The sequence below is a fragment of the Ochotona curzoniae genome, unplaced genomic scaffold, assembly GCF_017591425.1.
Source record: "Ochotona curzoniae isolate NIBS_2020 unplaced genomic scaffold, NIBS_Ocur_1.0 scaffold_4505, whole genome shotgun sequence".
NCBI lineage: Eukaryota > Metazoa > Chordata > Mammalia > Lagomorpha > Ochotonidae > Ochotona > Ochotona curzoniae.
The window spans coordinates 32306712-32332369 of NW_024467118.1; the positions used below are offsets into that span (position 1 = coordinate 32306712).

The 25658-nt window shown below is 46.4% G+C and overlaps 1 protein-coding gene across 4 annotated transcripts in view; it reads right to left on the bottom strand.

Moving 5' to 3' along the window:
* The window catches only part of EXTL3 (exostosin like glycosyltransferase 3), a 90761-nt gene that overhangs the window by 59899 nt on the left and 5204 nt on the right, over positions 1 to 25658 (bottom strand). Inside the window, exons 1-2 of one of the 4 annotated variants that reach the window (XM_040965709.1) lie at positions 4254 to 4348; positions 702 to 790 (exon numbers count right to left, since the gene is read on the bottom strand). The exons of 1 other annotated variant lie outside the window; for it this stretch is intronic. The gene's annotated coding sequence lies outside the window, so the exon portion shown is untranslated. Of the gene's footprint in view, positions 1 to 701; positions 1211 to 4253; positions 4349 to 25658 lie in introns of those variants that run through there. 2 more of the 4 variants (XM_040965710.1, XM_040965708.1) reach the window with 2 other exon arrangements.

A 25658-nucleotide genomic window follows, 5' to 3' on the forward strand; every position in this document is an offset into this window, starting at 1 on the left:
GACTGCTTTCCCGGGCCACAGGCAGGGAGCTGGAAGGGAAGCAGGGCCACTGGGATAGAACCGGCGCCCATATGGGATCCCGGGCGTGCAAGGCGAGGACCTTAACCACTGTGCCACCGCACCGGGCCCTCAGGGTTTTCTTTTAAGCTCCTCTTTAACTTTGCACTGAATTCACTAATAATGGTTTGGGACCACATCTACAACTCCCTCCATCCAAAGCCACAAGTGCTTTATTTAACAGCTGTTTCACAGAAGTGAAACAGCCATACTGAGAGGAATAAATCAGAACTGGATGAAAACTCAAAACAGAAATAAATAAATGAGCAGTCTAGAATACCTAAGCAGATAAAATCTGCTAAAGTTCAGGACTTAATCACAAAATTACATAGAAATGACTTCATTTCATAGGAGCACACACGCACACTGTTTGGGGGGGGACACCTATCACCTTGCTTTTTACTTGTATTTGTAAAACAAAGAAGAAGTCAAAAGTCAAGGAGGGAGTTTTGCTCTACTTTGTGAGTCAACACTGTATTCCATGCTGAATGCTACCCTGAGAGTCATTAACAAACGAAGAACAAAGAGGTCCAAGGAGCTGAAGAGAGGTTTTCAAACTGTGAAGTGAAGGAGAAAGCGGAAGACAACAGGAACAGCTGGCCCACAGCGCAGACCACCTGTGAGAGCAGGGCCAGCTCACTGACCTCAGCAGGGAGGGATCCGACAAAGGGAAGAGTCTCAGTTTGTTCTCTAATGCAGACCACAGGCATCAGATCACCAAATCCATGGCTCTCTAGAAGACAGAACAGAGATTCTTCTGTGAGATCTCCGAGGTGGCTTCCAGCATCTGTTTCTGTGTAAGCCAGGTGGGCCTCCCTCCATCCACACACACCACAGTCTTGGTTATCCTCACACACCTGAAGCACTGCCCTGGAATTAGACTTGTTCTATGCAGCCTTCAAGGTGACACAGGGAGGTCAGGCACAGCTCACTCAAAGGAAACCCCCTGCCCTGGAATCAACTCGACAAAACTGGCCCAGGCACCCAGGGAGGGTCACACCATTGTAATAACTTAGCTTCTGGGGGGCAGGTCAGGAATCATTACTGACCAGCTAAAGAATTTGGCCACTTACTACATCTGCCTTGTTTAAATAACCAAAGATCCCCAAGCCTCAGTTTCCCATCTGACCTACCTTTCCCATCAAGAAAATGAATACTACAGCATATAGTCTCCATCTTTCAAAAAAAACAGAAGTATGGTTCTTTAAAAGACTGAAACAATCTGCTATCATGTTTATATACGCCTTCTTGCTCTTAGAACATATATTAAGGGCATATTCCCAACCACATTTTCTTCTTCCCTCAGAATGCCAAAACTTTGTTGAAAAAAAATGCTTAGGGCCCAGCGCGGTGGCGCAGTGGTTAAGGTCCTCGCCTTGCACGCCCGGGATCCCATATGGGCGCCGGTTCTATCCCGGCTGCCCCGCTTCCCTTCCAGCTCCCTGCCTGTGGCCCGGGAAAGCAGTCGAGGGCAGCCCAAGGCTTTGGGAGCCTGCACCCGCGTGGGAGACCCGGAAGAGGCTCCTGGCTTCGGATCGGCATAGCATCGGCCCGTTGTGCTCACTTGGGGAGTGAATCATCGGATGGAAGATCTTCCTCTCTGTCTCTCCTCTCTGTATATCCGCCTTTCCAATGAAAAAAATAATAAAAATAAATCTTTAAAAAAGAAAATGCTTAAACAGAAATTCGGGGGAAACAAGGGTTAAAACGACTGAGTGTAGGCTAACCGACAAAACAGTCAATAAAGCAAACATTTAGGATGTTAATCATTAATAGCACTGGCCAGTAAAAAAGCTCAGACACAGTCAAATGGCAGAATATACAACAGCAATGGCTTGCGTGTGAGTGGTGGGACTCCCACGCAGATACTGGCCAGCATAGCCAGCTGCTCGTCTCTTAAGTAGTTTCCCTGGAAGACAGCCTCTCTGTTGCGTTAGGGATTACAAGGCTGCATACTACCGTACACTGTTTTTGATACATGTTAATGTCTATGCTGCTTTTACCCAGACTCTACAGTGCATCTTCCCATGGCTCCATCCCCAAGCCTGGGGAGGAGCACTGAGGTGCATGTCAACAACAGTCCCCACTGTCCCCCACTGGCCTAAGTGTAGGACCTGTGGTACTGAATGAGTCTCTACACTGTGCTTTGTCCACTTTCAGGACTAAAAGCTTTTTGAACTCCTGGTTATCTTCCACCTAAGTAACATCACCCAGGACAGCTGTGTGATGAAAGTCATTAAAGAGAGCAAAAAGAGTGCTTGACTAATTCAGGTAGGGAAAAGATCACATTTGGTTACAGGTGAGCCCACTCTGTAATCTGAGCCCTCTCATACTCCACCAGCTGGAGCATGTTTGCATGGAACCTACAAATGGGTGACTCTTGCCTCTTGAATTAGCTGACCTATTGTTTTAGTTTTCAAAAGAAATGAAAGGGGAACACAAATAAAAGAGAAAGGGATATATAAACAGAAGTTTTCTGTTCCAGCAGAGCTTCCTGGGTAGTCTCTTATGACTTCATGGCCGGTCCCTGGCTCACGTTCCTTACCTCTGCAGAATGAAGCATCCAAATTTCAGTGACGGATCTGGTGGGCTCTCCACTTCCCTCCTACTGCCTGACCTTGTCATCATTCTCCGGAAAACTAGTTGTGCAGGCTCAGCTCTAAGAGGGACCCCACCGCGCACTGTTGCCCCCACCTCACTCCTGCACCCCTTCAATGAGCCGTCCCTCCACAGCCAGTCTAATTCCCCCTGGGAAAGCACACATCCTGAACTCCCGGCTGGCATCCCTGGGATGGCAACAAAGCACCTTTCCCTGGTCTAGTCTCCTCACTCACAGATACTCCTAACTACTTCCACAGCAGCTCTTCTCAACCACACCAAACAGGAGTTTCAGAGAACAGTTTTTCTTTCGTCATGAAAAATGGAAGAGTCTCTCTCCCCAGCTAAATAAGCTGTTGGGAACGCTCAGCTTTCCCTTTACACTGTCTATACCGCACGAATTACTAGAACACACACTCTGGACCTAAGCTACACTCGGTGTACCAGGATGCAAGGCTGTAGAACAGATCACCAAAAACAAAACAAAACTGCAGTCTACACCAACACAACACACAGACTTGTCAACACCGGCAACCCAGCCTTCCAAGCCGCGCGTACTGACAGAAGAAATGCTAAAAACGCCCCTTAAGTAAAATCACGTGGCACAGAAGGGGCGAGAGCGAGGGGATTGGGGGTGGCGGACGAGCGGTGTCCTGTGAGTCCTCCACCAAGGGAGTGGGACCACAAGAACTTAAAGCCCTGAGAATGTTTCAAAAGGAAAGAAAAACAGTGCAGGTCGAGGGAACAGACATCCAGCAAACCTAAGAACCAAGCATAATCGTACAGGAGCGTAGCAGCTGGGTCAGCTTTTGGAGGACAGAAAGCAGCACCCCACTTTCAGCTCAAGGGCTCCGGGTCCGGGCTCTGCCCCGCGGCGCAGGGCTAAGACCCCGCTCCTACCCACGCAGCGCTAGGCCAGCGCGGGAGCCGGGCCTGCGCGCCGGAGCCCCGGGACTCGCAGAGCGGCAGCACCTGGACTCTAGGACAGGAAGTGGCTATCCTGATCCTGGACTCCTCGTGAAAGGAGGCGAACCCAGAAAAATAAAGAAATTAAAAAATAAGGAGAGAGAGGAAAGAGCAGCAGCGGCCGACTGCGTGGAGGCAGCCCGGGGCAGATGTGCGAGTGTGCTCACCGGGAGCATTGGGGCCGGGGACAGCCCCGGGTTGCCCTTCCACAGAAGATGCTCCCCGCGAACAGCTGCACAAGCACCGCGGGCAGAGGAGGAAGGAGGCTTGCAGGGAGAAGAGTCCGGTAAAGGGGTGCAAAGGAGTCCTTCGCCACCCAAACTGGGGCTCGAGAGGGCGTAGGGGGGCGTGAGGGGCGGGAGGTGCTGCCAGCCCCGCGGAGACCCGTTAGCCCTTCTCACCGAAGCCTTAGGGCCTCGTAGTTCTCCCAAGCTCCGGGTTCGCTGGGCAGGCCTACTCCACTGCACGGCTGCATGCCTCCCGCCGGCCCGGGTAGCAGCCTCGCCCGGAACCGCCGGACCCGGTCCAGCCGCCGCCTTCCCAGCTCTCGGAGCCAGCCCCGGGACGCCTCCCACGAGCCCTTCGGGGGGCTGCCCCGGCTCCCTAGCTCCCCACGACGCCAGGAGTCCTACCGGCTTGCAGTTCAGGAACGCCCTGCCGCAGCCACCTCCACCGCCGCCGGAGCGAAACTAGGCTTTCCCAGAAGCTGCTCCGGCCGCCTGCCGCGCGCCTTCCAGGCCGCGCCGGATCCCTCGCTCCCCCTGCCGGCCGGCAGCCATTTCCGACAGACGACTGCGGAACTTGCCGAAGGGCGCCGCGCCGGAAATAGCCGAACCCGGCGTTCGCGGGCGGGGCCGAGACGGGCGCACTGGCGGCTTTCCGGACGGCACCGGCGGCCCGCTTCTCCGAGGGGCTCCCCGGAGCCCGGGCTCCGGTCGGACACCAGCCGACTGTGGGGAGCTCCGCGCACGCGGGCCGGAGCGCAGGCGAGACGCAGCGGGAGGCGCGCGGGCCCTGGGAACAGTCCCGCCTCGCCAATGCAGGGTAACTCACCCGCGCGGCGCCCGGAGAAGGCACCAGGTCAGACTCCGGAGCCTCAATAGTGTGGCTGGCCGCTTTAGAGCGGGGCTGCTGAAATACAAGTCAGTCTAAAAATAAACCCATCCCTGGAGGAAAGGCCTTCCAAACTAAGGTGACCCGTGCCCGACTGTGGGCTGCAGTTTGGAAACAACTTTGACCCTTCAACAACAAAGAGAAGGCCAGTCTTAACAATCTTGGGGCTCTGTAAAAGCAACAGGGCAATCCAGCTGTGATAGGCTGATCCACTGTAACTAAAAAGGGTCCCCCTTCTTCGTGTTAAATATTGAAAAAGTTTAAATAGTTAAGAGCCTGCCTACCTTGGATTGCACATGCAGTTCCAAGGGCCCCCTGCCTGTAGACACCTGAATCAGGCCAAGACAAGGGACTGGAAGCTGGCAAGGGGAGGCCGTGAGGTGGGAGGAGAAATTCTCCCCATATGGACACCTGGTCACGGTCCTTAACTCAGGGACCAGTTAAAATATGTAACTGCAGGGCCTGGCATGGTGGTAGCCTAGCAGTCCTCGCCTTGAATGCGCCTGGATCCCATATGGGTGCCGGTTCTAATCCTGGCAAGCCCCGCTTCCCATCCGGCTCCCTGTTTGTTGGCCTGGGAAGGCAGTCCAAGACAGCCCAAAGCCTTGGGACCCTGCACCCGCATGGGAGACCTATAAGAGGTTCCTGGCTCCTGGCTTCCGATTGGCGCAGCACCACTTGGGGAGTGAATCATCAGAGGGAAGGTCTTCCTGTCTCTCCTCTCTGTATATCTGACTTTGCAATAAAAATAAAATAAACCTTTTTAAAAATTAAAAATATGTAACTGCAGTATCATCAAAAGTCAAATTTGCCTCGAGTGTTTTTCTTAGGGTTTCCTCACCGGGGAGCTCCCAAACGTAGCAGGCCAGGAGGAGCAGGAGTGGGTGAGCTTGGCTGCCTTCCCTGTGCTTGGGTGGTCAGCAGCTTCTAGAATTGCACCCCAGGGGCAGGTCTGCAATGGCACATCCTCCCACTTACCATCCATGGTGGAGTTCAGGCCCTGGGCTCCCACTAAGAGGCTGCCAAAAGGCTGACTGCCACAGAGGAGAGTTTGGAGCAAGGATTCCACTAACAAAACCAATGAAGGGATAAGGAGAAGCCACCATGGTGGCCCATCCGTATCGGAGCCAGGGTTCCAGTCTCCTTATGCAGGTCCCTGCTAATGCACCTGGGAAAGCACTCAATGATGGCCCAAGTGCTTGGGCCCCAGCCACCTATGTGGGGGACACCAATATGGATTTCCTGGCTTCAGTCAGGGCCCAGACCTGGCATTGGAAAATATTCTGTCTCGCTCTCTCTCTCTCTCAATGTCTCTCCCTGTCTCTCAGAGAATCTGCCTTTCAAATAAATGAATCATTTAAAAAAGTCCTGGCAACCTGTTTTCTGTAGCACATCTTATACCTGTTCATCGCTAAATAAACACCTGCTCGATCCTCCTTTCCATGTCCTGACATCTTTTTTTCTTTTTAATTTTTATTTATTTTCATCTGCCTGGAAGGCAAAGAGAGAGAGAGAAAGAAATCTTCCATCCACTGGTTTACTCCCCAAATAACCGCAGCAGCAAGGGCTGGCCCAGGAGGAAGACAGGCACTCCATACTGGTCTCCCACGCATGTGGCAAGGACCCAAGCTCTTAAGTCGCCATTTGTTGCCACCCACAATACGGGGTAGGGAACTTTTTTCTGCCAAGAGCCATTTGGATATTTATAGCATCATTTGTGGCCATACAAAATCATCAACTTAAAAATTAGCCTGCTTGTTATAGATTTATTGAATTTCATGTTGCACCTGCAGGTACCTTGGCAGGGACAAACTAAGTGATTCTGCAGGCATTACATGGCCAGTAAGCCAGATGTTGCCCACCCCCACCAGGAAGGTAGCTCTGAAACATGGTACCCAGAACTCAAAGTGGAACTCCAACATGGGATTCAGGGGTTCCGAGTAGAGACTTAACTTCTGGAACCACAAAACCTGCCCCTCATGATATCATTTTACTCTCTCCTCAAACCTTCTTCTCATATTCCCTTTTCACTATAAAAAAGCCCACACTTTCATACTTTTAGCACCATCAAACATATGCAAAAACATACATATAAAACCCTGTTTCTCACTTTCACCAATTATGTTGATGAGGGGAAACAAAACTTAAAATCCACAAGCTTTCCACGAAAATGGGGGAAACCGTTGCCCATGTGTCATATTATTTGTCCCTTTTTTCTTACACTTCATCTAGTTGGCTGTCCTCCAGGGGTGGGTGGATGCGGCAGGCAGCATCCTGGCAGTGTGGGAGGAGACTCACAAAACAGGAAAGAATTTTCAAGTGCTGGTTCATCCCATACAGGCAGGAGTGGCTATGCAGACACCTGCTATCTGGAGAACTTGGTCTTCTCACGCATTTGGGTACCTTAACACACTGCCGCCTCTAATGCCCATGTGCTTGATTGTAACGCTAACCAAGCTTTCATTCTGGTATAATACCAAGGCCTCTGCTGGAATCTTGCCTGCCTCTGAGCCCACACTCCCCTCCTTTGGATCTTGGGAGCCTGTACTTTCCAACTCCTCCTTCCTCAAAATAATTCTATCTCAGTGTCCTCCTCAAGCTCCCATTCTTTTTTTTTTTCCCCGATAAAAGATATGGCTCACTAACATAACTTGGGTCCTTTGTCTCTCCACATCTTCTTATATTATCTCCACCTTTAAGTAGATCCCTTGCCCCAGCACTCCAGCCCCTGTTTTCCAATGACCTCTGTACACATCATCCTATCATCATCATCCTATTAACACATATTTTATGAATACTTAATTGCCAGGCAATAAGTGAAATCCTTTATATGCACTGTGTCATTTCATTGTCTGACTGGGAAGTATCAGCATATAGACAGAGAACTGAGGCTTGAGAAGCCTAAATAAATACTCCCACATCCACAAAGGGCTAAATACAGTGCAAATTCACAATGTGATACAAATCACAGATGGAATCCACATCTTCCTAACTCTTAGCTTATATTCTTGACCAGAATGATCTGGTTGTCTCACTAAGACCTGACATCTGGTATACCCCACCTTGAACTTCTCCTGATTCTTTCCCTCTCCTTGAATGTCCTTTTTTTTTCTTAAGATTTATTGACTTTTTGGGCCCAGCACGGTGGCGCAAGTGGTTAAAGGTCCTCGCCTTGCACGCCCGGGATCCCATATGGGTATCGGTTCTAATCCCGGCAGCCCTGCTTCCCTTCCAGCTCCCTGCCTGTGGCCTGGGAAAGCAGTCGAGGACGGCCCAAAGCTTTGGGACCCTGCACCCGCGTGGGAGACCCGGAAGCGGCTCCTGGCTTCGGATCGGCATAGTATCGGCCCGTTGCGCTCACTTAGGGAGTGAATCATCGGACGGAAGATCTTCCTCTCTGTCTCTCCTCTCTGTATATCCCGCCTTTCCAATAAAAAAAAAATAAAAATAAATCTTTAAAAAAAAAAAAGATTTATTTACTTTTTAATTGGAAAGCTGGATATATAGAGAGAAGGCGAGACAGAGAGGAAGATCTTTCGTCAGATGATCCACACCCCAAGTAGATGCGATAGCTGGAGCTGAGCTGATCTGAAGCTAGGAGCCAGGAGCTGGGTCTCCCACATGGGTACAGGGTCCTAAGGCTTTGGGCTGTCTTCAACTGCTTTCCCAGGCCACAAGCAGGGAGCTGGATGGGAAGCAGGGCTTCCGGGATTAGAACCAGTGTTCATATGGGATCCCAGTGTGTGCAAGGTGAGGACTTTAGCTGCTAGGCTACCATGCCAGGCCCTGAATGTCCTTTTAAAAAAATAATGTTACTAGGCCAGGTATGGCTGCCTAGTGGCTAAAGTCCTCTCCTTGAACGCACCAGGATCCCATATGGGCACCAGTTTATGTGCTGGCTGCCCCACTTCCCAACCAGTTCCCTGCTTGTGGCTGGGAAAGCAGTGGAGGATGGCCCAAAACCTTGGAACCTGCACCAATTGGGAGACCAGCAAAAAGCTCCTGGCTTCAAATCGGCTCAGCTCCTGCCATTGCAGCCATTTGGGGAGTGAAACAGTGGATGAAAAATCTGTCTTTCCTTCTATCTGTAAATCTGATATGCCTTTCCAATAAAAATAATAAAACCAGAAGGAAGGGAGGGTGGGAGGGAAGGAGGGAGCGAGAGCTGGATGGAGAGGGAAGGAAGGAAAGAAGGAATAATGAAACATCCACACATCTCTTCAAAAAAGGAAGCCAACAGAAAGGATGCCCAATGAAACTAGTCTTAACTAATCATGCCTTATTTTGACATTTTAATTTCTTTATATTTGATAACTGAATTCAAATGGTCTTTACATTGTTTAATTCATATCTGTAGCTCTCTAGCTACAGAAAGAAATTATGAGAAGAGCACAAAGTTTCTTATGTTTGTAGTAGCCAACAGCAGGAGCCCGTGAATTTTGTAAGAGCACCATCACAGGCACCCGCCATCAACAATATCCAGTTTCCATTAGGCTCCAGATTTTTAACTTCTCAAAAGACTGATATAGTTGGTCTAACTAGGGTCATGATTAATCCCTTGATTAATCAGCTTTGGCAAAGAGCAAGTCAGCTTTGTCTAAGCTTGGCATTTCATGTACTTTTCATTTACTACCTCATTTTGTTCTCTTAACAACTTTACACTGTCGGTACCATGATCATGACCATTTCATAGATGTTAATCACTGAGGCCCATAAATGTTAAGTAGCTTGCTCAAATTATACACTTGGAAAGTGGTGATCCCAGGTCTGAGACCCATACAATCTGACTCCAGAATATTAAATCATAACAGATACTGTAGTATGAGCAAAATGTCGACAATGTCAAAAGCAACGTGAACTGAATGCTGCATTAGTGGATTTAAACCAGAGCATATATATTTTATATATTTATATAATTTCTAAATTTAAAATTTATAAAATAATAAATTTTATAGATGCTCCTTTTGGGGTCCCCACTATTTATCAAATTTTCCAAAATGTCTGATACCCAGGTACAGAGGATTGAGTGCTATGGAATGAAAATCTGATAATAATCATTGCAAGTCCGGGGCAGCGAGGCACCAGCATTCATTTTCATGGTGCTGGCTGCCAGACCCACAAGTCCCTCACAAGGTTTCTAGATCAATCACAAACAAGCCATTGGTGACCTCCAGCAACCTTCAAAAGGTATGATTCAGGAATTACCAGTGAGTTCAAGTCAGATAAGAACTTGTCCGATCTGTAATGCTTTAATTCCAAAATAAACTGCTGACAGCTGCTATTCACATTCTTCTCTATGTACAAAGGATTGGGCCATTTTTGTGGCTTATAATTAGAACAATAGAAGACAATTTCTAGATTAGGGTTCCAAGGTTACTCTTGTCTTTGGCCAATCGGCGCCAAAATGACAAAAGGTCATCTTTTCAGGCTCCAAGGATAGCACTCGGCTGCTTTGCTAAATGGCTCCTTAGGAAAGTCCTGGCTTTTTGAAGTAGCTGGTTTTTGTCTAGCAAAAGGTAGGGCAGTGTTGAGATTCCAAGGTAATTTGTGGCAAGAACACTGAATTAATTCAGTCCCAAGCACACATTCTGTTGAAAGTGTATGTGTTCATTCGTTAACTCATGTCATAGTCCTACCTTACTATGTGTCTATGAAGAATAAATTTTGGAAGCCAGCATTGTGGCATAGGGGATTAAAATGCCATTAACTAAAAAAAATGCCATCAACTATATCAGCATCACAAATGGGCACTGATTCATGTCTCAACTTCTCCATTTCTAAATAAGCTCCCTGCTAACATGCCTGGGGAAGCAGAGGAGGATGGCCCAAGTGCTTGAGCCCTGGCACCTATGTGAGAGACCTGGAAGAAGCTCCTGGTTCCTGGCTTCAGCCAAACCCAGCTCTGGCTCTTGTGGCCATTTGGAGGGAACCAACAAATAGAAAATTTTTCCCTCACTCTCTAACTTTGCCTTTCAAATATATATATATTTAAAAAAATAATAACTGGTTTGTCTTCAGGAAGCATAGCCTGATTGAAACCTTTTATCTATGTAAGAAACCCAACCTACAGTGACCAATTAAGATTCAAATTAGCAATGACCAATAGTGGATACCAAAATGCCATCTAAATTTTCTAAGCCTGCTCCTGGACCTTTCATATAATGATACAAATGTTCCCTGAGACAAACATAAAGGAATCTGATTTTTATCCTAAATTATGCTAGTGAGTAGCAAAAGCATACTCAGATAAAACATGCCACAACATGGTCTGGCTGTCTAGAGCACTTAGACTAATGAGAGCTATAACCAAAGGAAACAAGTAAAACTAGGCAGAGTGCTGATGGTCGACTTGGTGGCCAGTGTCGCATTAGTTGCTGCTCTGGAGCCAGCATTGGCTGTATGCCACAATGGCTATCCATGGACTGAAAACAGCAACTGTTCACTACGTTCACTTTAAAATGCCCATGTGTGAACACGACATTCCACTTAAAATTTGGCAAAATGTCATAAAGGTACTTAAAAAACATTAATTAGCTTCCTAGTTGACCACGTTGACTGTAAAACCAACTGAATGTGCAATCTCCAAAATTAATAATGCTATTCACTTAAAAACTCAGCACTGGTATGTGAATTTTACATTTGGAGAAAAAAGACCAACAGCTTCCACCAATCAGATTTTCAAAAGAAAATTATGTTATCTGTTAAGCCACTTCATGAAGATTCACAAGATTCTACTGAAGGAAATGCTTTTTTCTATTCTATTTAATATCACTTAACATTATTTCACACCCAAAATAATAAAAACATGATTTGAGTAGGATCTAAGAGAATGCCAGAGGAAACTCACCACTGATCCCTTCTTCAACCCACATCTTGGAGGTCAAAAGAAAAACAAATGAAAAAGTAACCACCTTTCTACAAATCTATAAAATTTGGGACAAAAATTGAACAATTTAAAGCACATTTGTAATGGACTGAGTATAACATTTCATCTTCATATTAAAAGAGGCACACATAATTGCATTATGTAAATTACTAAGAAAAGTATAACTTTATAAAGGGAAGAGCTAATCATTTAGAAAAAAGGTAGCTGGCAAACATGATGCAAATAATTCAAATATGTACAAACTGTATGTGAAATACATTCAGTAAATATGAAAACATTTCAAAAGGTCAAATATCACATCACACTTTAAAAGGTCAGATACCACAGTGCATTTACGTTACTTCTACGTACATCTAACTATGCTGCAATAGTGCTCTATTCATCTTCGTCATTTCACATTTAGCTAGATTGAATAGTAAATACCTAAATATCAGTAAGAACACAAATTAATAGCAGAAAAATTACAAAATGGATACATCAAATATTTGTCATCTCTCAGGCTTTCTGCCAACCATGAGGATAATTTTGCAAAAATCACCACATCCATGCTTCAACCATGTCAAGCTCTTTGCTTTTCACTTTAAGTAGACCACATGACTTCCAAAGTGGTACCTCCCAGACTCTAGCTCAGTGGTTCCTGAATGACAGTTCTGGGACCTAGATAAGCCAAAGTTTTCATCAGCCTGTAGTTAAAAAAGAAAAGCATTGAGCAGGTGTTTAGCAGTTAGACACCAGATTGGCACGTCAGTACACCTATGTCAAATTCCCAGTTCTCACCCCTGTCAATGCAGATCCTGGGACACCACAGTGACAGCTCAAGTAACTGCATTCCTGCCATCCAAAGGGAGACCTAGATTTTATTTTCAGCTCCCAGCTTTGACCCAAACTCAGACCCTGCTATATTGGGGGAATCAATCAGAGAATAGGAAGACAGTCTCTCTGTCCCATTTTTCCTTACTTGAAAAAATATTAAAACATACTTATTTTGGTACCTCCATTTCCATTTATTCAACTAATCTGTTGAACTCAAAAGCCTAATAACTACTGGTTTGTCTAACTGTATGCCAGCACTTCAAAAAGTTCATGGAAAATTGAGTTATAAGATGTTTAGTGGTGCCAGCATTGTACCACAGCAGACCAAACTCCCTTACGAGTGCTGCTCCAAGTCCCCACTTCCCTTCACATCCAGTTCACTGCTAATGTGCCTTCTACTCCTGGTCTTGGGCTGGTCATTGTGACCGTTTGAAGAGTGAATTAAGTGAAAAATCAATCTATCTCTCTCTTTCTCTCATTCTGTCTTTCAAATAAATAAAATCCTAAAAAAATATTTTTTAAAGATGTTTATCTTAGTGTGAAAAAATTTTTAATTCAGGCCACACACAGTAGCTCTGTGGCTAAATCCTCAACTTGCATGTACCAGGATCCAATATGGGCACTGTTCATGTCTCGACTGCCCCACTTTCCATCCAAATCCCTGCTCATGGCCTGGGAAAGCAGTAGAGGATGGTCCCAAACCTTGGGAACTTGTACCTGTGTGGGAAACCCAGAGGAAGTTCCTGGCTCCTGGCTTTAGATCACCTGAGCTCTGGCCATTGGGACCATTCAAAAGTGAACCAGCAAACAGAAAAATCTTTCCCTCTACATCTTCTCTCTGTAAATTTGCTTTTCCAATAAAAACAAATAAATCTTCATTAAATTTTTTGAACTCCATGCATACTGTTTTCATTATACACATAATAGAAGCTTTTTGAAGACTTCTCATCTACATGTATTTAAATAAATAAATAAATGAAATGAAATGGTCCCCAGTGATCCATACCCCCTGGTTTCCACAACAGCTAGAGAGTCCCTGCTCACCATGTAACCAAGATTGGTCTGTGTGACCAACAATCACAGCAGGAGTATTGTCATCCTTCAGGGAAGAGCCACAAGCATCTCAGCTTCCATCCTGGTTCTCCCTCTATTAGGTCACTCACTCATAACAACACTAAGAAAAAACTCTGTGATGAGGAATGAGGGTTTCCTGTTAACACACATATATGTCAAAGACTGGAAACAGATTTCCCAGCCCTGGTCAAGCCTTCAGATGATTGGAGCCTCATGGAAACCCTGAGCCAGAACCATCCAGCTAAGCTACACCTATATTCCTAACCTACAGGAAATGTGTACATTGTTGTATTTGAAACCAGCCAGTCTGAGACCATTTTTCAGAGAGCAACAGATAATTAATAGAACTCTTGTATTTCAGCTCCAAGACAAACATCCCACTCAACTCAGCAGTGTAATGCAGAAGCTGCCTGGCATATGTTTATGCCTATGTTGGGAGACAGAAAGGATCAGCCAAGACTCTGATCTCCAGTGCCCTGGCTCTAGTTTACTTACTCTGGCTTTTCATTTCTCCACTGTGTATTCTCATATTGGCTAGTGCACTCAGTAAACTGAATAATCCATCTCAAGCAATGGAATTAAGTCTACACATTTATAAGCTATTTTACATGAATCATTCTATTTAAATATAGCATTTTTTTAAATTTGAGAAATCTAGTAAGCTTAAATTGACAGAATGCCTTTAGGCATTAGAATGCAGAGCTGACCAAAACTTAAGCAGACCCATCCTTATCTAAATAAAGGAGCATACCTCATATTTTACTAAAAAGATAAAAACAATAGACACCATATCTTTCAAATACCTCCTTCCATCTTTAAATCTATATATAACTAAAGAGGCAAGATAATTTGAGCAGATGCCAGAATTCCCTCCAGCAATGCAAAATGCCTTGTTCAGCAATCTATCTTGACATGATGCTCAAGTATGGCAGGATAAAGCATGGGTTACAATAAAACTATAAAACAAGGAGAAAACTAAGCAGACTTACAAGCTTTAAGTCTTAAGAATATGGGGATTTGAGGAGAGGAGACAGAGATAGGTAAGGAGAGATGAGGCTCAAACAACAATGTGGGAGGTTGGAGTTTTAAGACAGTTCTCAGTGAGCGGAAGAATGATGAAAATAGAGATCTCTATTATTGGACTTTAACTTATTTGTGTTGCTAAGGACATAAAAGCCTCTAAGCCTTAAGTAATATCTGTCACACCCACAAATACCTTCTGTGAGTGACTTGGAGGAAATCAAAAAGAAAGGGAAGAGATGGGGAGGGAGTGATGAGCTGAGCTCCACAATTGGGTCAGTAAGAAACCAAGAAACAAGAACAGCCATGGGAGTTAAGTCACAAGTGAAATGAAGAAGTTAAAGAAAGCAGAACCTCAAGCCAAAAAATATAGGAAAATTTCCCAGGAATTCACAGAAATCTTGAACTTCCCAAGGCATGGGGAATGGCAACCTAAGCCATTGTCATTTAAATCTCAAGAATGTTACCCTAACTGACATCTGGTTACCTATTCCCTCATTCTTCTTTCATCTGTTACTGTCCTTGACAAACAGATCTCACTAACGCCATTTCCAAAGACGGGTGCTCCAGTTTTCAATGTGATTTACTGTTCTGCAGACGATGCTCCAATAATTATTCTCACCCGGTTATTTCAAAAGTTAATGGAAAAAATGGAATTAAGAGAGTCCAGGTAAGTCAGAGCAGTGGAAAGGCACAGGTCTCTGGGTACCCAAGCCACGTGGCTGTGGCTAGGGGTACCTGTGCTGGCACAGGCTTCCTGTTGGGGATCCTAGCTCCCCATGCAACACTGCAAGGTGGAGGTAGGGTCCTGGAGTTCACCAAACCTGAGGTCCAAGAAATTCCTCTATCCACAGTGACCATCCTGGGGACGCACCTCGAACAGCTCTGGGCATGTGCATGACCACGGCTCTGCCCTCTGCTACCATGTTGGTTGGTGGAGTCCAGGTAAGCCTGAGCAGTGGGTTCCCCAGCCATGTGGCTGTTGTTGTGGGTACCCATGCTAGCATAAGGCTTCCTGCTGGGGAATCCTATCTCCCCATGCAATTCTGCTAAAAGGAGGGAGGGTCCTGGGCTTGTGGGCAGCCATAGTGCCAACTGGCACCAGGCTGTGCTTGGTGGCCACCCTGCAGTGAGCTCTGGGGTCTAGGGGTTATGGAATTACTGCCTAGGGACATCCATGGATAAGGCCACTGTAGATGTAGATGAGGAATGAATCCTGAGGGACTCCTAATGACAGGGCCACTGTACTTGCAGGTAAACAAGGGGACTGAGACTTGGTGGTTGAAAGAGAAGAGACCTGAAGATACTTCTGGGTTAGACTAATGTACCAACCCACATGGAAGGCTCATGTTGGGCTTGTTAACATGGAACATGGCTGACCACCACATGCCAGTGCACACACAAGCTATGGCTGGAGGTCTGTCTGGCAGAACTAGACCCCTGTACCTGACAGTGAGTGTCAGATCAGGGAATGTTTCACATTAGGGCCATGATACCAACCAGGTTGCAAGAGAACCAAGCCTGGGGTTGAGTCTGTGGGGGATATGTTGGCCCAACCCTACAGAAATACAAGTCCCACTGGTTAGCTTGAGAGTTAGGATGGTGATGCAAGTGACCATGGAACTCATCAATGCTCACCTGTACTGGGGCTGGGAATAAGCGGGGCAAGTCCAGGCTGCAGTACCCACACGAGCAATCTAAAACAAGGTATGGAGTGGGCCAGACCACACCAACTCATGCAAAGGCTAGGTAAGCTGAGTAAAGGCCAAGTACCCATTGACATGCATGAGATCTGGGTCTGGGAGTGGCCTGACCAGGGGAACATGGGAAACTACACTAGTGGGTCATAACTCCCACTGATGAGCACATGGTCCAGGCCTGGGTTGGCAAGCTGGACGGGGAAGCTCCATTCATCGTCAGGAGTGTGAGTTGGTTTTGGAAGAGGGTGAACCGGACAGGGCCAAGCAAATCATAGCCCACTGGCAAGTGCAGAAAGCAGGATGAAGAGCAGGTCAGGCCAGGCTAGGTTGCAGACCTACTAGTTTGTATGAGTCAGGGATGAGACCAGACTGAGCAGGGCCAGGTTCAAGCAACCATGAGCCAGAGTTGGGATTGGGAGCTGGCTGGGCTAGGCCAGACTGCAGCATCTGAAGGCAAAAGACAATAAAAGTGAGGGACCATGTCAAGCTGGGTCAGAGCAATCACTAGGATGTGCAAGATCAGTGGATGTGATCAGGTCTGTTTGGGAAGCTAAGGGGACATTATGGCCGCCCTGTGGGTCCCACTGGTGAGATTGAGGCCAGATTGGGGGCTGCATTCTGGTCTGGACATGGAGGAACTTTCCTTTGGCATGGGTGTGGACTGGGTGTGGGGTGCACCAGACTGGGCTACATTCCAGCACCCACTGGAGTTCATGAGAAGCAGGATGGGTACAGAGGATGGGGCTGGGCAAGCTCTGTGTCCCTGCTGAGACATGTGTGAGCTGTGTCTGCATATACACCAGGTTAGGCTGGCCTATACAACCGTAAATAAGAGCTGGAATAGGTGAGGGCCAGTCAGGAAAGGCCACTGTTAATGTTAGGACTGGAGGTGGATTAAGCAGGGCTGGTATGCGTGAAAGATCTCGTATTGGAAGAGGTTCTGATAGAACAGCTCAGCAACTCCTCTATCAGGACACACTCCCTACAGGTGAGTGCAAGAACCAAGAAAGGGAGAACCCAGACCAGGCCAGAAGACAGTACCCATGGGCTTACCTTTGGCTCAGATATGGGGCAAACCAGGCTAGGATAATCCATAACACCCGCTGGCAAATCCGAGAGCCAGAATGCTGTGTGTGGGTCATGCCAGGTTGGGCTGCAATACCAGCCAGTTCAAACTAGGGCCGGGACTGGAGACTGACTGGGCTAGGCTAAGATGCAGTCACCACCAGTGTGACCTGGAACTGGGGGTGGGCCTGGCCTGCCCAGGCTACAGCACACACTGGCAAACGCCAAGGTGAGGCAAGCCATACATACCAGGCTGGGCCACAGCACACAACAAGCACACAGGAGACCTGGGGGAGTGTGGGTGAACCCAGTAGGTGGGGGCTGCAGAGACATCCCCTGCTGGGCCACTAGGCCCACTGGTGAGCGTCATAGATAGGATTAGGGGCAGACCAGGCTGGGCAGGGTTATAACACCTGTTGGCTTCCATGTAAGATGGATCGGGGACAAGTCAGGCTGGTCGGACTGTACCTACTGGTACATGCATAAGCCTGAGGGGGTGAGGGTTGGTTGAGCATTGCCACAGCACCACTTGCAGATGCTGGCACAGGGGGAAAACTCTGTTGAGCTAAACAGCAGTGAGAGTGCAAGTGAGCTAAACACCTGGAGAGTGCAAGATTTGGAAGTAGGCCCATGAAGAAAACAGTGGGCTCCTCCCTCTTGGGTTGCCACTCCCACTGGTGAGCATGAGAACCAGCACTGACACAGGCATGGCTAGACAGAGTAGCACCTGCCAGCACATGTGTGGGCTGGATAGTGAAGCTGGTTGGGTTGAACAAGCCTTCAATGCCCATTGACACATAGGAGAGCTGAATGGGATGTGGGACAGACTGGAACAGTCTGCTGTACATACTGGCAAAGCATGGGAACCAGGGCAGAGGACAGGCCTGGTGGGGGTTATTGCAGGTAACACCAACTAGGCTTCAGCTCCCACTGGTTTTCACAGGGGCTGAGTATGTGGTGAGCAGGATCGGGCTGGAATGCAACACCCATTAGTTTGTGCAGAAGACAGGGTTGGAGACAACTGACCAAGCAACTGCAACTAACAGTGTGTGCATATGCCAGTTTGGCCAACAGACTGTGCCAGACCCTGCACAGGTATGCACACACAAGAATCAGGTCTGGGATCACCTCAGATGAAATTTCTTTGGGAATTAACCCAACGGAACCACTGGATTCTGAACTCCAACCCTGGAGGAAATTGCAGGTTCTGTGGTCTGACCATGGAATGCTTAGGTCAGAGCTGGGCCTCCTCAGTGGCTTACATGGAGCAATAGACAGCATATCCAGATGCACATGGAGGATTTGGCAGTACACTGGAACCAGCAGAGGACACCTGTACCATAACAGAGGATGGAGGACAGAACAAATACAGCAACTACCCCAGCCAAGAATTGGCAGTGAATACCTGGGCGAGTGGAGACTCTAAGGTGAGCTATGTCAGCCAGTGGAGTCTGGAGAGATTTCATTGTGAGTGGAGTGGCAAGATCTGCTGCAATGCAGAACGGTTGAACTATCAAAACCACTTGAGCAGTGCCCTCGGAGCATTCCCAACTTTGGGGACCCTGGGATGGTTGGGAGGGTGAGTGTGGCTTCTCCCGTTGTCTCTCCTCTTCCCGCCTCCAGATTCAGGAGGGAAAAAAGGGAATGTATAAACACTGGTCTCACCCATTTTCTTCTAGCTCTTAACCCTTCGTGCCCTAATCAAATATGTAAAATATCAAAAATAAGATTTATACTATAAAAAAATAATAATGGACTTAAAAGATGAGTTATCTGGGACAATTTTTTAAAACCCATGCAGTTAGTCATAGTACATGTTTTCCACCAACTCTATTAAGTTCCTGAGTATAGTAAGTATCCTCCTGATTTGGGAATTTTCCTTCTGCTAATAAACTGGCTCAGGCCTGGGCTACCACTGTCTAAAAAACATGGACTCTAACCCACTATTTATTAGCAGTAAACCTTGCGCATATTACTTAACCTCTCTATATTTTCTCCACTATGATTTTCTCATCAGAAAATGAAGAGCAATAGTATCTACCTTGTAGGAATTGAGTAAGAATTATCCTAAGTAATGCATGCAAATTTAGTTCAGTGCATGGTATAAGTCTTCAGTAATGCTAACTGATACCATCATCATAATCTGCTCTAATTCCTTTTATTTTTAATTAAAATATGGAGTTTACATTTCACATGTTTTGTTTCCTCATCATTTCCAGATCTGACCATTGTTACTACTAAGTCCTATCATAACATTCCAGACATACTTAAAACCAAGTAAAGGGCAGAGAGTTCCATCTTTCAAAACCGAACAGCATTTTGGACAACACATTCTTGGCACTGGAACCTAGATAACATTTATCAAGCATAGTATGGACACCAGCTGTAGGTAACTGCCTAGGTTGATTGTATCTAGGCAAGTGGGAATAAAGCAACCAGTAATTGGCATGCATTCTGACCCTGCTTAATGCCAAATTTGTGTTAACTATACCAATATGCCAGCATGGCTGCTTACTCTCCTCTTTTTCTCTTTTTCTTTTTTAAAGATATAATTATTTTTGTTGAAAAGGCAGATATACAGAGAGGAGGAAAGACAGAGAGGAAGATCTTCCACCCAAGGGTTCACTCCCCCAGTGGCCACAACGGTTGGAGCTGAGCCAATCTGAACCCAGGAACCAGGAGCTCTTCCAGGTCTCCCATGCGGGTGCAGGGTCCCAAGGCTTTGGGCCATCCTCAACTGCTTTCCCAGGCCACAAGCAGGGAGCTGGATGGGAAGCGGAGCTGCCGGGATTAGAACCAACGCCCATATGGGATCCCAGTGCGTGCAAGGCGAGGCTATTGCACCAGGCCCTCTTTTTTCCTTTTTAAAGATACATGGGAAGGCAGGGAATACCAGCCAGGACACACCACCCCAGCCCCCAGGCAGGGGAGCTGCAGATAGCCAGGGTCTGGGCACATATTGGACCGGGAGTAGCTGAAGGCATGTCTGACAGGGAAGAATGTTTTCTGGGGTCTTCCACAGACCAGACCACTGTACTTGTAGGTACATGAAGTAGCTAAGATAGAATGGTTTAGAGGGTTAACCATAGGGCATGTCTGGGTCAGGCTAAAGCATTTGCCCATGTGGGAGACCTGGGCTAAGCTAAATAGCATCATCCATGGCCCACTGATGCACACAAAAGCTTGGGGCATGCCCGGCTGGGCTTGGCAGCAGTACTTCCCACAGATTTCAGAGCAACAATGGGCCACATCAGGCTGGACCACTGCACCCAGCAGAATGTGAATGAACTGTATCTGGGGACAGATTCTGTAGGGAACTTGTGGGTTCACCTCTGTGGGACTGCAACACTCACTGGTGTATGCAGAGAGCTAGGGGCTGGTGATGGGCCAAGCCAAGCTGGACCACAGAACTCACCTGATGGAACCCACCTGAAAATCACAGGAGCTGTGCAGGTGACACACCAAACATGACCTTGCACTGGGTGGTACACATAAGAGTCAGATCTGGGGTCCCCCAGGTCGGGTTTCTTGGAGGACTTCCCAATAGACCACTGGACTCAGACCCTGGCCTCAAGGAGAATTACAGGATGTGTAGTCCAATCTTGGAGTGAATATCTCAGGTCTGGGCCTCCTCAGTTGCTGATGTCTATGCAGTGGACAGCATGACCAGTTGCATACGGAGGCCATGATGGCCAGCTCACGTAGACTAGCAGGGGCATTATCTACCACGTCACAAGATGGAAGGCAGAGTAGGCTGGACAATTCTCCTGGCCAAGTTTTGTGGTATGTTCCTGGATTTGTGGATGCACTAAGCTGTACTTTGTCAACCAGCAGACCTTAAGCATTTTTTCACCTCTGGAACAATGAAACTGACAACATCTTGGGACTATCAAGGCCACTCGAGTAATACCTTCAGAACGCTCTTCCCCATGTTGGGACCTGTAAGCATGATCAAAGGACCATCTCCCATCCCTGGGTACAGATACAGTTTGACAGCAGGCAGTGGCCCTCTCCCCCTTTTCCCATGCAGGAAGAAAGAAAAAAAAAAACCTGAAGCATGTATCCTACCCACCTTCCTCCAATGCAAGGCCCTCACCACCCTGATCAGAGACCCAGGTGAGCTGCATCCCGCTCAACTGTGTGGACAAAATTAAAATTATAGTAAATTAAAATATAATAATAATAAACAATAAAAATAATTTTAAAATTGCCAACATGTGTATGAAAGCATGTTCATATCACTATCAAAATGCAGATTAAAACTATGACATGTAACTTTTATACATAGTATTTTTACTGTGTACTTCTAACCCAAGACCCGAAAATGGCAAAAACTAAAACCTAGCTTTCTTCTATTTCTCTCAAAAAAAAAAAAAAAAAAGAAAGAAAGAAATCATGCTGCTTTATCTAAGCTGCTAAAATTTTTTTCATTTTTACTACCAAATCCCCAAATTGGGTTGTTATTATTGATTTAAGCATATGTCTTACTCTAGTAGATTGAGAGCCTCTTGAGACAAGAAGTAAGATTGTCTTTTGCAACTGAGTAATGGCAAGAGTATTCTAATTAACAGCAATTTTATGTTGCTGGTGTGGTGTCACTTTCACGCTACAGCTTTATACTCACTGTGAAACATGGCTGGGCATTCTTGAGATGGGAACTAGAATAGAAAATGAACCTCTGGTCTGGAGGCATACTTACAGCACTGGCATTAACTGAACCAACATATGTTCTGTCCTTTTAGGGAATCTCGTGCAGGCAAAACCAAAAACTATACACAAAAAAGCTATACTTAGCTCTCCCTTATCGGGGGGGGGGTATGCATTTCAATACTCCAAGGGGATGCCTAAAATGGTAAGGTAGTACTGAACTGTATATGTAGTATTTTTCTACCACATACATACCTGTAATAAGGTTTAATTTATAAATTAGCTATAGCAAAAGATTAACAATAACTAATAATAAAACACAGCATTATGATAATATATCACAATGAAAGTTATTGAATGTATTCTATATAAAAATATCTTTCTGTACTGTATTCATGCTTATTTTTTTTTTTTGCCTAGAGCTTGATTATATAATTTAATATGTTGCATCAATCCTGGAATCATGTGTTTCAATATTTTCAACATTTTCTGTTTCTTATTAGTAAACACATGCAGCTTACTTTTCAGTCCATCACTTTTAGTCACTCTAATAGGGCAAATATTTAATAATTAAGTGTACATCAATGCTGGTTTAAAGGTCTGGGGCTTTTCCAAACCTGTAACTTCAGCTCTTCCAAATGTGGGGTTTTTTTTAATAATGAATTCATTTTATTTTTGATGATGTTAACATAGTTGAAAGGGATGCATGCCCATGTGGACCACTGATTAGGATGGAGAGGGTAGAGGGATAGGGCAGAAGCAGAAGCAACTGCCTCCAATCTCCTGTCTCCTTCCTGTATCTGCAGAAAGTAGGGAGAGAACAGGAGAGGGCCGCTCCCAGCAGCCCAACCACATCAGTAACTAGGAATGGGGGATGGCCACCCGATGTCATCCCAGGGTCCCCATTGTGAAACATGCTCCGAGGATATTGGTTAAGTGGTTTCAGTAGTTCTGAGATGCTATTAATTTTGTTGATCCAAGGTTAAGGAAATCCTTCCAAGATCCATTAGCTGACATATTCTACCTTACGAGTCTCAATTTATCCAGATATTCGCTATCAAAGCTTAACTGGGAGAGCTGTGAATTTGTTCTGTCCTCCATGGCACTAGATGTCCCCTGCAGGTCTCAGGGAACTGGCTGTCATGTCCCTCACGTATGCCATCCATTGAACCACCTTCAGGAACTGAGGCAGCTCAGTTCTGACAAAAGCCCTCCATGGTCAGATGCCCAGATTCTGTGATTTTCATCATAGTTGTTCTGAGTCTAGCAGTCCAGTTGGCGGGGATGGGTAGGGGGAGTTCCAAAAGAAATTTTTTTTGTAAAGATTTATTTTTATTATTTTTTCATTGGAAAGGCGGATACACAGAGAGGAGAGACAGAGAGGAAGATCTTCCGTCCGATGATTCACTCCCCAAGTGAGCGCAACGGGCCGATACTATGCCGATCCGAAGCCAGGAGCCTCTTCCGGGTCTCCCACGCGGGTGCAGGTTCCCAAAGCTTTGGGCTGTCCTCGACTGCCTTCCCAGGCCACAGGCAGGGAGCTGGAAGGGAAGCGGGGCTGCCGGGATTAGAACCAGCACCCATATGGGATCCCGGGCGTGCAAGGCGAGAACCTTTAACCACTTGCGCCACCGCGCCGGGCCCTCCAAAAGAAATTTTGCCAGAGGTGTGTGCCAGTTAGTGCCGGGTCTGGCACAGTCCATCACCCACATCAGCCTACACACACACTGGTGGTTGCATTCGCCTGGTCAGTTCTGTCTCCGGCCCCATCTCACACACAAAGCAATGGATGCTGTAGCCCAGCCTTTTTATTCTCACAGTAATGTTCAAGATGATAGAACTCATAATAAGATGAAGTGATGTGAATGACAGAAGCTTAGTGTCAAGCCATCAGGCTACTGCACAGGGTTATTTAAACACAAGCACTGTGATCTTATAAAACATGTTAATCATTAATGGTTGATAGTGCACAGATAATGCTGACAAAGGAATGATTCACATCTAGGACAAGACAGCAGGGCATAGCAAAACAGTGCAAGGTTTCATCATGCTACTCAGAATAGGATGCAACTTAAAACTTAAGAATTGTTTACTTCTAGGGCATGGCATAGTAGCCTAGTGGGTAAAGTCCTTGCCTTGCATGCGCTGGAATCCCTTATGGGCACGGGTTTGAATCTCAGCTGCTCCACTTTCCTGCCAGCTCCCTGCTTGTGGCCTGGGAAAGCAGTAGAGGACAGCCCAAAGCCTTGGGACCCTGCACCCATTTGGGAGACCCAGAAGAAGCACCTTATTCCTGGCTCTGGATAGGCTCAGCTCTGGTCATTGTGGCCACTTGGGGAGTAAACCAGTGGATGGAAGATCTTTCTGTCTCTTCTCTCTGTAAATCTGACTTTCCAATAAAAATAAATAAATCTTTTAAAAAGAGCACTGTTTAGTTCTAGAATTTTCCCTGTGACATTTTCAGACCACAGTTTACTGCAGGTAACTGAAGTTATAGAAAACAAAGCCACAGAGGAGGTGGTCCACTGTGGTTGGTCTAAGAGAGCAGCCTCATCAAAGGTGGAGTCAAACACCCTTAGCACCCGGGATCCTAACCCCAGATATTTTTGCTCTTTTCACTTTCAAAAAGCATACTGCAGAGATGCCCCATTCTTAACCCATGGGTCAAGAGGTCAAATGGTAGGAAAATACAGGAGAAATCCTATTTTCTCCTTTGTCCATATCTGCTTTGATCAAGAATCTAGGAAACACCATTTTCCATTATATTTAAGAGGTGGCTTCCACCTTTCTGTTCACTCTGCCTCCTTACTCTTTTTATGGGAGAACACAATCATCTGTAGGAGTGACAAGAACAGGTACAGAATCTTCACACCCTTACTGCCCTTCTGGAGATGTCTGTCTCAAAGGCCCCATGTTTTTTTCTTCTCCCAGCTATGGTGGGTGTGGCAGCTGCCAAGGCCTTTGTTCACATCTTAGGGGAAAGTTCAGCTCACAGAGATAGAAACACTGAGTCAATTCTGGCTTCAGGTTCATGCCACCTTCTCCAGACCAGCTTTACTATCAATAAAGTTGATGCTTTAATCCCAGTCTGACTCCCCTGACTACACCATGTGGGTCAGCACTCAGAAAAAAAGGAGACAGGAAGGACCCTTGAGGATCCCAGCAGTACTTTTCTCATCTTGCAATCACGGTGCCTCTCACAGTACCTGTTCTACTTAACCAGCTCTCAAAACACCTTAGCTGTCTTGTACTCAGAGAGCATGGCACACGGGCTGCCTGCTGTTCACAGCTCTTACCTGAGTTGTTGTTTTGTGATCACACAGAGATTGTTGGAGCTTCTCTATTTTGTCCAGGGCTCTGAGACCACCAGTCAACAGGCTTCAGTTAGTCGAGGGGGCAGAGTTATGCCTTTGTGCTCTGCGACCCCTGCACACTGCCAGGGAGGGAATACTCGGGGAGCTGTCAAGTGGCACACAGCCATGTTAGCAAGCAGTAGGTAGAAACACAATTTTAGCAAGAATAATCAAACATTTTTCAAAAATGGCTTTTATCCTTGTGTTGCTAAACCTCCATTCCATACTGCTCATTTATCTGTAGCTAGTCATCTTTTTATGGATCTGCTCAGGGATGTAACAGCTCTGGAAGAGTTTTGGCAGAGACAAATGCTCCTAGGCATGGTGAGAGAGCCCAACAGGTAAGAGCAAACTGCTACTCCAAGA